The sequence below is a fragment of the Rattus rattus genome, chromosome 9 (assembly GCF_011064425.1).
Source record: "Rattus rattus isolate New Zealand chromosome 9, Rrattus_CSIRO_v1, whole genome shotgun sequence".
Classification (NCBI taxonomy): domain Eukaryota; kingdom Metazoa; phylum Chordata; class Mammalia; order Rodentia; family Muridae; genus Rattus; species Rattus rattus.
In genome coordinates, this window is record NC_046162.1 from 51378488 (window position 1) to 51391766 (window position 13279).

Sequence of the window (13279 nt, forward strand, 5' to 3'; positions counted from 1 at the left end):
CCCTTCCATAATCCGTGCCTTTGAGTCTTTAACCAAACAGGAGCCAGAGCAACAGCCAGGATCATGGTTTTCCATTTTGCAAGATGGAAACCGAGGCTACACAAGTAACTTAGCCTAGATCCCAAGGAGACGAGGTTCCGCCTTTGAGAGCTGGGATCTCTGTAAAGCAGGTTTCCCAAAGGGCTGCCTCTCCTGCTGGTCTCTCTATTATGGATGGTGGAATTTCTCTCCCTCTGTAATTTTCTTATTTGCTTGTTTGCTTTCAAAGAGAACCTCGATATATAGGTCAAGTGACAAATGCCATTTTAATGTTTGTGGAAATGGCCAAATTGCTCCCCAATAACAATCCACCATGATGAGTTCTGAGGCAGGGTCTCTCGCCGGCCTGCAACTGTTTAGCAAGCCCCACCCATTTCCTCGCCAACCCTGGGATTACAAACTGAAATACCCAACCTGACACCTTTACTCACATGGGTCCTGAGCGTTGAATTTGGGTTTTCTTGCTTGCAGGGCAAACATTTTACCAGTGGAGCCATTATCCCCCAGACCCTCTTTCGTCCTTTTACTTTTCTTTTGCTTATTTATCATTATTTACTCATCTTGCCTCTGGTACAGACTCACATAGCTCCTGGGCTAGTTTGAACTCCTGATCCTCCTCCATCACCTTCCCAAAGCAGCTGGCGTTACAAGCCCGCACATTCAGCCTTCGCTATATCTTATTTTCTTTTGAGACAGGGTTTCTTTGTGTAGCCCTGGCCGTCTTGGAACTCACTCTGTAGACTTGTCTCTCTCTGTAAGAGAGTTGGCTTAGTGGTTAAGAGCAATGGCTGCTCTTCTAGGAGGCCCGGGTTCGATTCCCAGCACCCGAATGGCAGCTCTGGAGGTAACTAATTCCAGGGGATTTGACAAGCTCTTCTGAAGGTACCAGGCACGCACATTGCTCTGAGGCATACAAGCAGGTAAACACTCACAGGCAGGCACGAAATAAGTTATTTATTGGTGTGGGTGTGGGTCACAGCCTGCGTGGGGAAGTCAGAAGATAACCATGTAGCTGGTCAGCTCCTTCATGCTTTACATAGGTCCTGGGGACTGAATTCACATCGCTGGACCTGTGTAGCCATCACTCCTAGCTACCAAGCGAGCCCTCTAGCTACCGGCTAGAGGAGACATCTTTTAATTGACATGTACACATCTGAGGACTACACCAGGATCTTACTTGGTAAGTAGTAGTTATCTTGGGGTAAATGGTGGATCCTAGAACCAGGAAGTAGAGCAGGACACATCTCCAAGAGGAGCTAAGTCGCCAGCATGATTGCCCTCCGATTTCATGCACTGCCCTTTCTATCTCTGGCTATGGTACAGGCTTTCCAGTAAGGACAATAGGCTGCTCGGGTGAGCCACACTAAACTGTAATCCCTGACCGCTTGCCACTCCCATAGAGTGCAGCTAGACCATGAGGCTAGCTTTACTACAAATCAAAACAGCAGTAGCCATCGTTCTAGACATTCTCTTAGGAAAGGGAAGAGAAGTGAGTGTTTAATGAGCACCTACTGGTGCCAGCCTTGTGTATAAGGATTCAGGACCCCGGACTGAAAGGAGTCTAAAACCTGGGTATGAAGGGGTACAGCTGTAATCCCAGCACTGAGACAGGACTACAATGGGCTTTGGGCCAGCCTGAACTACACAGTGAGTTTTGGGCTAGCCAGGTCTACATAGCAAAACCCTGTTTCAAAAGACCAAGGAGAGAAGGAGAGGAAAAAGAGGAAAAGAATAAAATAAAATAAAGGAGAAAGGGGGGTGGGGAGGGCAGGGAGAGAGGAGCACGGTGTCTCATTTGCACTCTCAGATCAGGGGAGCCCTTGGGCCCAGGAGATCAAGTCAGCCTGGGTAACACAAGAGTGCAGCTCGTGTGCCTGGGGGGAGGGGGGAGGACACTGTGACCTTGCTCCAAAAAAATAAGGAGAGGGGGGTGGTGTGGTGTTAGGTTTCACAACTCTGAATTCGAGGAGAGAGGGTTTCCTACTGAACAAGAGAAAACAACCCGGCTTGTACCTATTTGCTTCTCCACACTTTGTAATTAATAAGCCAGAGTAATATTTTTAGTTTTTATTTCAAAAAGTGTCTAAATCCAACACCTCTTATTAAATATCTCTGGTTAGATGTCTGGAGTTCCTAGCTCACACCTCCTGGGTCAGAGACGGTTGCTCAAATGGTACCAGCCCCAACCTCCCAGAGGGCGAGCAGAAACCCCGCTCAGCACCAGCTGTCCCAACGATGTGACATCGGTGCCGGTGCCGCTCTGTGCCTTGGAATAACCCATGTGGCTCTCTTAAGAAGGCTGGTACTTAGCTCCTGCAAAGGTGTAATGAACCTGGTGCAGGTGGGGCATCGGGATTCCGAAATGCTGGCCCGCTCAGGAACCTGAAGGTTTACAGGGAGAGGCACGGGCAGGATTAGGGTCCCCAGGAATTCACAGGCAGCCTCCTTCGTCTTCCTCTAGTCTGCCAGACGGTGTAGCCCAGAATGGAGGGCTGTCTTGCTTAGCCGTCCTTTCACACTGTGACTGTGACTTGTTTTATTTACTCTATCTAGAAATGGTCATGTATCCCAGGCTGGCCTAGAACTCTCTAAAGATGAATTTGAACTCCTGACCTTGCCTCCACCTCTCCAGGGCTAAGGCTAGAGTCCTGAGCCGCCTAGGCTGGTTCCTACGCCTGTGTCTTTGAAGCCAAGCAAAGCTGTTTGCTAATTTGAGGGGGGAAGTGTGTGGACCTGACACGGTTCCAGTTAGGCGTCTTACTGAGCAGCTGGTGTCTCTACACAAGCTTTCCCTGCGGAGCATCGGTTCTCAGCCGCCCCAACACTGCAACCCTTTAACACAGTTCCTCGTGTTGTGGCGACCCCAACCATAAAACTGTATCATTGCTCCTTCATAACTGTAATTTTGCTACTGTCATGAATCATAATGGGGATATCTGATCTTTGACCCCCTGTGAGGTCATGACCCACAGGTTGAGAACCACAGCTGTAGAGGCTTCTGTAAGCTGCAGTCAAGTACAGCCACCTCCTCGGGTAGGCACACACCTATCACCTTGCCGTGGTCCCTGCCATTGCCTTGTATGCCAACGCCCTCCCCTGCACTGTCCAGGATGGTACTGTTTTTAGCTGTTTTGTGCTATGTGTACATGTATAGCTTACATGTAGTGTGTGCATGTGTGTGACATGTGTGTACATATGTGTGTCTGTATGTAGTATATGTATATACACATGTATGCATGTGCATACAAATACATACATGTGTATGTGTTTGTGTATGGTACATGTGTGATATGTACATGCACATATGTGGATCTGTATGGGGTATATATGTGTATAGATGTGTACAAGTGCATACAAGTATATATATAGTGTGTGTGTAGGGAGAGAATGGGGTCATGCCCTGTCTAGCCCACAGAAGAGAAGTGGACCTCCATCACCGGTTATCTAACCTAGGGTCTGTCACAGACTTAAAGGGTGGGGTTGAATAGCTCTCTCACTCTCCCAGTCTGTTTCCTACTGTGCAAGGTAAAGGGTTGGGTGTGCAGAGCTTAAGTAGTTCCTATTTTAGGAGGATAAGCTGGGGGTTAGAAGGAGAAGCTGGGCAGGAGAAGTCTGGGCCCTGGGGCACGCGGAAGAGGAACTATGGCTTACGCCTTTTCTGACCACAGGCGTGTGACACTCCCCAGTCAGAGCTGGGTTCCGAGTCTCCACCCACAGGTCAAAACTCACCTTGTTCCCATACCCACTCTGGTGGCCGCACTGTGGAAGCGGCTATACCCTCAAGATCTGGGATCCAATGGGCCCAGTCCTGTGGCTTTTTGTGTTCCTTGGCAGTATAGCTCAGGCAGGTAACCACCCTACTGGGCCTCAGTGTTTCCATGTGTACAATGGGCTGGTAATGGGCAGGCTGCTATAGCACACAGCTGAGCTGCCCTGCTTGGAAGGGACCATCCCAACAGTCACAGTGAGGCGGAGACATTAAGTTGTCAAGTCTCAGCCCAGCCCTGAGGTGCATGTCTTGATAACAAGAACTCTGTTGCCTTCTGAAGTCCCAATGGAGTCCGGGTTCTTTGAAAAGGAAGACTGTTCTAACCTGATTACTGAATGTTTCTCGGACTCCACACAAACTTGTGCCCCTTGATCGGGTGGTCTCGTAGTCCTTGTAGTGAGTACCCTATACCTTGAGTCAGACAGACCTCCCCACCCCATCACCGCCAGATAACCCTGACTGAGTTAGTCTCTCTGAGTTGTGGTAAATGGGAAGAACTCCATAGGGTCTAATCTGAGCTCCACACAGACAGGGTTCACTTCTCTCCCGGCATCAAGGGCAGCAGCACAGAGTCAGTACGTGGGTTGGCCTGGGGACTCGATCAAGTGATACTGTGTGGGCACATGGTGGCTACTGTGCTGTTTCTTGGATCTGACTCTCTGGATGTCTCTGTTTTGTTCCTGTGTTCTCTTGTGGCCTACCTGTGGGGACACACACCGGGAAATTGTGACCAGGATTTATCAGGCCTATTGTCATCACTGTTGGCTCCCACCCTAACCTCCCTGGACAATTGCAGCACCAGAGTCCTCCGCCCCAGGGCCTGTCCCACATCCCTACTGCTTCGTCTACCCAGATGAGCTCAACACCCACCTACACTCGGGCAGTCACCCCACCATTCACTCACCAACACCCTTTGGGGAGTAGCTGCTCTTCCCCACGTGTCTGCCCTGCGACCCCAGCACCTGCCTCTCAGCATGGCACTGGGATGCTTCCACCGACCCCTTTGGTCAATGCTACTGCAGCAGGCTTGCCTCTCCTGGACTCCCACTGGCTTCTGCTTCAAGGTGTTCTAAGTGGCTGGTGCATCAGCCATTGTATGCACCTGAGAAACAAACCCAAAACTGGATGCTCCCCACAACACCCAAGCCAAGCACCCAGGCTGGACGGTCCCCTAACTGCTCTTCATGCCTTATCCCTCTCAACCACTCCCTGCTCTGCACCCCACATCCCCTTCTGGTTTCTACCCTGCACTGGTCCACCTTCCTCCCATACCACATTCACCCCATCCCCATCCCTATCCCCACCCCCACCCCCACCCCCAGCCCCAGCTCCAGCCCCAGCCCCAGCCCCAGCCCCATCCCCATCCCCAGCCTCCATCCTCCTGCTGCTCCCAGGAAGCTCCACCTCCCGTCAGCCCCAATGCCTCCCAGTTGCTGTCAATCTAAGCTCTTGGCCTGCACAAAACGTTCCCATGATCTGAGGTCCTACCGTCTACCCAGCTTTCTTTCCCAGCTCCCATAAAGCGCCCCCGCTCCCCCATCATTCTGGGTCTCACCTCTCTCGTTTCCTCCTCCTCCCCAGATACCTTTCCTTCATCCCTTAACCTAGTCAACCCTTACTCACCTTTCAAAGCCAGTCCAAAGTCACCTGCTCCAGGAAAGCCACCCACCCGCCCGCCTAGATTACAGACTCAGACTCTTCGGCCTCGTCCCCATTACCTGGGCGTGACCCCTTTGCTGAGCTTGCCATGTTATTTTATAATTATTTGCTCTGTGTCTGGCTTCTCCATTATTAGTTTATTGGGGCAGACCATGCTTACTCATTGCTGTACCCTCTCCCCAAATATTTCTGCTTTGTGAAATCACTCATTTTGTGTTGTAAGTGCACTATCTCATTTTGTTGTTGTTGTTTTAAAGATTTATTTATTTTATGTGAGTACACTGTCACTATACTCACAATCTTCAGACACACCAGAAGAGGGCATCGGATCCCATTACAGATGGTTGTGAGCCACCATGTGGGTGCTGGGGATTGAACTCAGGACCTCTGGAAGAGCAGTCAGTGCTCTTAACCCCTGAGCCATCTCTCCAGCCCTTTGTTGGTGGTTCTGTGGAGCTGGAATTTGGGAAGGCCAGGCACTTCTCACCTGGGGTCTACTATGGGCTGCCATAATCCAAAAGTGTTAAATGGCTCCAGTCACCTGGGCTTGCCACTGGAGTTCTGTGACCTGCCTCCTGGTTAGGCAACCTCAGGGTACTTGAACTTCTTACAGAGTGTCCCCAAACCCAGCTGGACCTCCCACAATATCTAGAAGGAATCATCTGGTCCCGTGAGCCAGGCAGTGTCACTTCCTCTGAATTCAAAGGGTAACAAGCGAGTCCCTAAGGTCAGTCCAGATTCAAAAGCAGAGGGACAGAGAACTACCTTAAACGGGTATTAAAGAATCTGTAGTCTTGGTGGCCGAGCAGTAGTGTGCTTAGGGACAGTGGGGACCTGCTCAAGGACTGCCTTGGGGGTGCTCTCCTGCCTCTCCTTGCGGGGCTCCTGTCTTTTTTTTTTTTTTTTTTTTTTTTTTCGGAGCTGGGGAGGCTCCTTTGTGCTGTCTTTTAAATCACCAATGACAGCATGTGTTCTTGCTGTTCTCAGACTGGCTTTTGCGACTATTCTGGTCTAGAGCGTCCTTCAGTGCTTGCCGCCTGCCCCCATTCATTTTTTTTCCTGCTCTATAATATGCCAAACGACTGCCGCATGGCTCTCTAAACTCTTCTGCACACAACGCCACACATCTTGGTGGCTTCCAATGGCTTGTTGTGCCAGGGCAGTGAGAGTGGAGGGCCATGTGTCCCTGGCTGCTTTCCTGTTCTGTGCAGGGGGAGGGGGTAGTGCTGTGCACCCGCAGCCCCGAGCCCTCTGCGAGCGGGGCGGAGACCGAGGCCTCAGGCCCCAGGCCACCCGCAGCCACGGCTGTGTAACCGGGCTTACGTAACCGAGCCCATGAAACCCAAATTAAAAGAGGAAACCATCCTCCTGCCGCTCAACTCGCTTAATCCCTATCTGTCTCTGCCCTGGGCCCCGCGCTCCCCTCCGAAGGGCTTGAGCGCGTTCCAGATTTCTAATTTCGTTTGCTTATGCAACCAAAAATATGATGGCCGCGTTTCCCGGGGGTGATGGAGTCTGTACTCCAGGCGCGCTAAAAACGGCAGCGCCGGGCTGCTGGAGGCGGGGGCGACGCGGGCGGAGCCGGGCGGCTGGAGACGCAGGGCCGGCGGTGTCCTGTGGTCCCCAGCCTCCTCGTGATTTCCACTGCCCGTTGATCCCTGCGAGCGCGGCGGAGGGGGGGCATCTTTCACCCGCGTGCCCCACCCCCAACACCTGCTGGGAGACGCGCGTCGCACCAGCGTTCAGAAATAGGGAGAAAAAGAAAAAGAAAAGACGGAAAGGAAATAGCACGCCTCTCACCAGGGGAGGGATGGAGCGGACAGGAAAACCGAGTTGCTGATTTAAAAGAAAGTAGGGTAGGCTGAGATCTGAGATGCGTTGAGGTAGATCCAATTGTTATTATATATATATATATGCAAGCCAAGGAAATAGACTATGATTGTGTCTGTGCTGTTTTATTTAAATCTGAAAACGGTGCTGGAGATCTATAGTCCAGGCGTTAGTGCATGGAGACCTGGGTTACATTCCTAGCACCTCATAAACTGAATTTAGCGCTGCACACCTGGAATCCTGGCTGGAGGAGGAGGGGGCAGGAGGATCAGGCGTCCAGAGTAGCTTCAGCTACCTGGTTGAGTTTTGAGACGTGAGAACCTCTCTCAAAATGGAAAAGAACACAGGGTGGGGTGGGCAGTAAGATGGCTCATCTGGTAACTGAACTTGGTGCCAAAACTTGTGGCGTGTACGTGTCCATCACCAATAAGCCTAAAACAGGTCTTTTTTTTTTTTTTTAGGTTTACCCCCACCCCCACGCCGCAGTCTCTGGTATGATGGGAGTGGGGGTTGGGGGGGGAGAGCTTTCGGTGTGCCAAGCGCTCATGTGGAGGTCAAAGGTCAGCATTCAGGAGTCAGTTCACTCATGATTGTCCACAAGTATCTATATTGGCTGAGCCCACGCCCCTGCCCCACCTTTAAAGAAAATAAAAATAGTTGGGGCTTTAGCTCAGTGGTCCTGGGTTCAGTCCCCAGCTTCGGTCCCCAGCTCCGAAAAAAAAAAAAAAGAAAAAGAAAATAATAAAGTCTGCAGATGAAGCGACTTCCCAGCTACGGAGAAGAGCAGCTGAGGCTAACAGGCCTTGCAAGTTGGAGGCCCGCCTGAGGTACGTGGTAGCTCAAGGGCAACCTAGGCAATTTCCCAAGACCTTGTCTTAAAATTAAAACAAAAACAAATCTTATAAAAACCAAATCTGAGGAGATTGCTTAGTGGTAGAGCATTGCACAGCGGTCCCAAGGCCTTGGGTCTCATTCCCCATCAAGAGAGAGACAGCAATTTTTTTTCGGGGGGGGCAGGGTCTCTTTACATAGCTGTGGCTGTCTTAGAACACACCCTGTAGACCAGGCTGGCCTCGAACCCGTAGAAATCCATCTGCCTCTGCCTCCTGAGTGCTGGGATTAAAGGTGTGCACCACCATGCTCAGCAAGGTGAATGATTAGCATGGTAAATTATGCTGTAGAACTAAGGCGAGGGTGGGGAGCTATGTAATAAATCGTTTTTTACTTTGTGTGATGTGACTGTATGATGTTTGCCTACTTTTTTTTTTCGGAGCTGGGGACCGAACCCAGGGCCTTGCGCTTCCTAGGCAAGCGCTCTACCACTGAGCTAAATCCCCAACCCCGTTTGCCTACTTTTAAGGATTTGTTTTTACCGAAGAAGGGAGAGCATGGAGCCATCCAACCATCTTATTCTCCCGAAAGCAGTGGTTAGATTAAAAGCAGACTGGTTAAAGCCAGGCAGTGCTAGTGCACGCCCTTAATCCCAGCAGTCGGGAGGCAGAGGCAGGCAGACCTCTGATTCTGAGGCCAGCCTGGTCTACAGAGAGAGTTCCAGGATGGCCAGAGCTACACAGAGGAAACATGTGCTCCCCACCCTAAACAAAAGGATTGGTAGGAAGGTTTGAACTCTCTCTATCCCACCCCCACTCCAGGGGATGTTTGGAGGTCTCCTGACCACCGAGAGGCTGGCTGCCTGGGGTCCTGGGACTGAGGTAAGTTCGTGTCTGATTTGGCAGGTACGGAAGCTGAGAGGCAGAGCTTGTAGCCCTGGGGAAGGCGCAGGTGCTCACTTGCCTCAGTCTCCCTGCTCCAGCTCTCGGCTTGAAGCAAAGAGCCCATGGCACTTCTTCCTTGTTCCTGGAACATCACCTGCCCTGACAGCTTGGCCAGGGCCCTGTCACTTCTGAGCTGCTTGGAGGCTTGGCGGTGGGAACTGAACGGTTCCCTGGTTTCCCAACATGGCTCCCCAGGGAATAGCCAGAGTTCACTGCTGTTTCGTATGCATGACCTTCCCAAGCAAGAGGTCCCTACTGCCGAGTCGAGTCTGTCCACAGCGCTGACCAACCAGACATGATTGGGACAGAAGCTCACAGCAGGGAGGCCACACATTTCCTGTGTCACTGCAGACGTCCCTATTCCACCAAGGTTACCATTTCTGCAATACCGTTTTTTGGTGGGTGAGAAGATTCTAGAAGAGGCTTCCATAAGATGTGCGCATGCGCACGCTCCAGCGGCTAAGCCGTTGAACTCCCTCACGCAGCTCTCTCGACCTTCGAAGGACCTTTACTATGTATCTCTCCTTGAAGGTGAGTTAGGTACAACTTTCAGCAAAAGTACATTGACCGAGGAGCCTGATTCCCTTAGGGAGCTTCAAAACAGTGAGCTAGGGTCATGGGACACAGGTGAGAATTCTGGAAAACTTCAGGTGAGCGTGGGAAATTCAAGGTATGAGAAAAGCAGAGGCCAGTTCACCTGTGGGATAGGAAAGGACCCAGCCATCCTGCCAAAAAGATGTGGACTTTGGGTAGGGCGGCACTTGTCAGAGCGGATGTGTGGGGCCTCCTTGACTGTGGGCCTCTGCACACATGTGTACACCCCTAGGCACATGCCCACAGATTCACACATATGTAAGCTCACATACAAGCAGATGCCGGCCCGGCATATCTGCAGGAGCACACACACATCTTGTGGAAACCTCTCCTAGAATCCTCTCACCCACGAAAACAGAGGAGCCTCGCACATGCACTACATCCACACAGACCCGTGCACCATACACACTCACACTCAACACGGCAAGGAAGAGAAGCACAAAACAGCACAAATGGACACACACGGCCATACTTTGGAGCCCAAGCAAGCACAGGTACAGTGCGTGCAACTCCAACTTGTGCACACTGGGGCTCCTTCCAGACGCTGGAACAAGGGGACACGTGTGGACACTCAGATAACACAGCTTCATCCTCACAGAGTGACTAAGGCCACGGAAATGGGACCCTGGGGTGGGAGTGGAATCTTGGTTTCGAGGGGGGCTGAACGACCCAGGAACACGTGGACCACTTTCCAGAGGCTTATATCTGTTGAGTATTTTTATCCTTGGCACTCAAATGTCACACAGCCTCCGGGTGGCTCCAGTGTTGCTATCACGAAGGCAGACAGAGTGGCAGGATTTGAAAGCAGGTTGGGTGGAGTGCCTGCCTGGCCCGTGCAAGGCCCTGGGTCCCATCTTATAGAATACCAGACTGCAGCGGCTGAGAAACAGCTGACTGGACACGGAGAGAGAAGCTGACTGCCCCCAGCCCACAATCTGCCTGCCCTTTCTCGGGGCTCAGCTTCTCAGAGCCCTGTGGTCCGGGGACATCTTTCTGTGCCTGGCTGTGACCCATTGTCGGTGGCACGGCCCTGCATGTGCACACAGTTTTCCACAGTGCCCGAGCTGTCAGAAGGTCCAGGCATGTGCCTTCTGGCTGGTGAAAGATAAGCCAGTGGATTTCAAAATCGATTTAATCCCTGGGTTCTGACGCACCCTGTTCCCCGCCAAGCAGGATCTAGTGCCCACGGATCTGATGTCAGAGGGAGGGAGTGGCCTCTGCTGGCCCTGGCATCACTCCAGCCCTCTGCCCATGTGGCAGCCTGGCAGGGCTGACACAGAAGAAGAGACGTCCCCGAAGCCTTTGCCTCTTGAATCTCAACCATTTGCTGCCTGCAAATAACAGCACAGGCTGGGAAAGGACCATGGAAAGCAGGCAAAAGCGATCGGCAGTCAGCAGAGAGCCGGGCCCTGCAGTGTAATCTCCTGTTTATTTTACCACAGTAGAAAATGTATTTAGGCACAGGGGTACTTGGAAAAGCTAACAGCTTATCTGTGGAAATTTATCATTCAACAAATATTTATTGTCAGACTGATTGAGGTTCTGGGCACACAGCAGCGGACAGGCAGAAGCCTTTATAATAGAGTTTAAATCCCAGAGACGGACGGGGTACAGGTCACAGACTTTGTGAGGTCAATGTACAGCAGTTTAAATGGCCAAAGGTACAAATGGAAAAAGCCAGGGAGGGGCGCGGCAGCTAGGGCGATGGTTGCTTTTATTTACCTGCTTTTAAAATATTTGCTTTATCATTATTGTACGTGTGTACGGGGGTGGGGGTGGGGGTGGGGGATGCCCATTCCTTGCTATGCCTGGGAAGGTCAGAACGAGAGTCACTTCTCTCCTTGCAGCTTTACATGAGTTCCAGGGAAGGAACTCTGGGCCTGTCAGGCGGTCCTGAATGCTTCACCCTCTAGAGGCGCCTCGCTGGGCCTTATTTACTATTTTTTGGAGATGGCCTCCCACTATGTAGGTTAAGCTAGCCTCGAACTCATGATCTTTTGGTATCTGCCTCGTGAGGGCTGGATTACTGGTATGCCCCCCTGTGCCCATGTTAGAGACCATGATTTAAAAACACAAACACCAGAATGCATTTCGGAGGAGTTGTAGATTCATATACAAATTAGAACTGTACCAAGACTTCCCCATCAGCTTCTCTATCCAGGACATCAGACATTTATTGCCATGAGTGGTGGTGGAGGTGGTTGTTCTTCGAACCAGAGTCTACGTAGCCCAAGCTGGTCTCAAACTTAGCATCCTTCTGCCTCAGCCTCCTGGGTGTCAGGGTTCCAGTGAGTGTCACCACAGCCAACAGTAATTATTACCCACAGAAACTTCTACAGTGGTTTCACCAGACTTCCTTTGTTCACCTAATCCCTTTCTGCTCCAGGACCCCCCCACAGTCGAATTCCATGCCATTGTCTTCTCTCCAGAGGCTTCTCTTGGCCACAGCAGCTCTCGCATATCCGAGCTCTTGATGACTCTAGTAGTTTTGAGGGGTCCTGGTCAGGTATTTTGTAGCTATCCTAGAATTAAAATTTGCCTGCTGGGTGTCGTAGCAGAACCCCATAATTCCAGCATCCCCGAGGCGAAGCAGGAGGAATCAGGAGTTCAAGGCCATCCTCAGTTATATAGTAAGTTCAAAGCCAGCCAGGGCTACTGAAAAACCTGTCTTAAAATACCAAAAACCAATCAATCAATCAATCAATCAATCAGTCAGTCATCTGCTGGTTTCTCACAGGTTGTGAGCCCCGTGGAGCCAGGTAACAAAGGGGCAGTGCCACACTGCCAACCTGACCCAGCTGCTGATGGCCTGGCCCTTGGCTGCTGCATGCTGTGAGGGCTCCGTTGAGGAGCCCCTGACAGTCCGTGTCCCGTGACGCCTTGGCTCTTCTCTCCCACTGATTGGTTTATTCCGTCACTTATTTGTCACAGGCTGGTAAATGTGTTTTACCCCTGGGCTACAGTCCAGTCCCATTTGCTGCGCTGAGCAGTTGCTCCGGCATGGTTTGACACACCCACATTCCTGTGGCTCCTGCCTTCAGTCCTTCCTTTCTGATGCTTTGAGACGGTCCAGGCTCTTTCCACCCAAGTCCAAGGAGCAGCCATCCATTCATTCAATCACTCAATCATTCATTCATTTCCTTAATTCACTTTACTTTCCGGTCACGGCACCCCTCCCTCCTCTCTTCCCAGCCCCACCCTTACAAATCCCTCTTCCCACTGCCCCCTCTTCTCCTTAGAGAAGGGGAGCCCTCTTGGGTACTACCCCACCCTGGGGTATCTAGTCCCAGCAGGTCCAACAGGCAGTCCAGGGGACCTGGAAGGGGGAAGGGGACAGAGACCAAGACAGCTCTCCTCCTCCACTTGTTAGACATTTGCTACAGATGTGTAGGGGATCTAGGTCTGGCTCCTTCATGCCCCCTGGTTGGTAGCCCAGGCTCTGTAAGCCCCCATGATACCAGGTTAGCTGACTCTGTGGGTCTTCTGTGGCCATTTCTTGGAGAGGCCATGAGTCCTTTCATTACAGAATAGTATTAGGAAGCAAGATTTGGGCACAGCAGTGATCTCCGGTTTTCAACATGGAGGTCCTGAATAAGGACCTGGATAAGGTAGA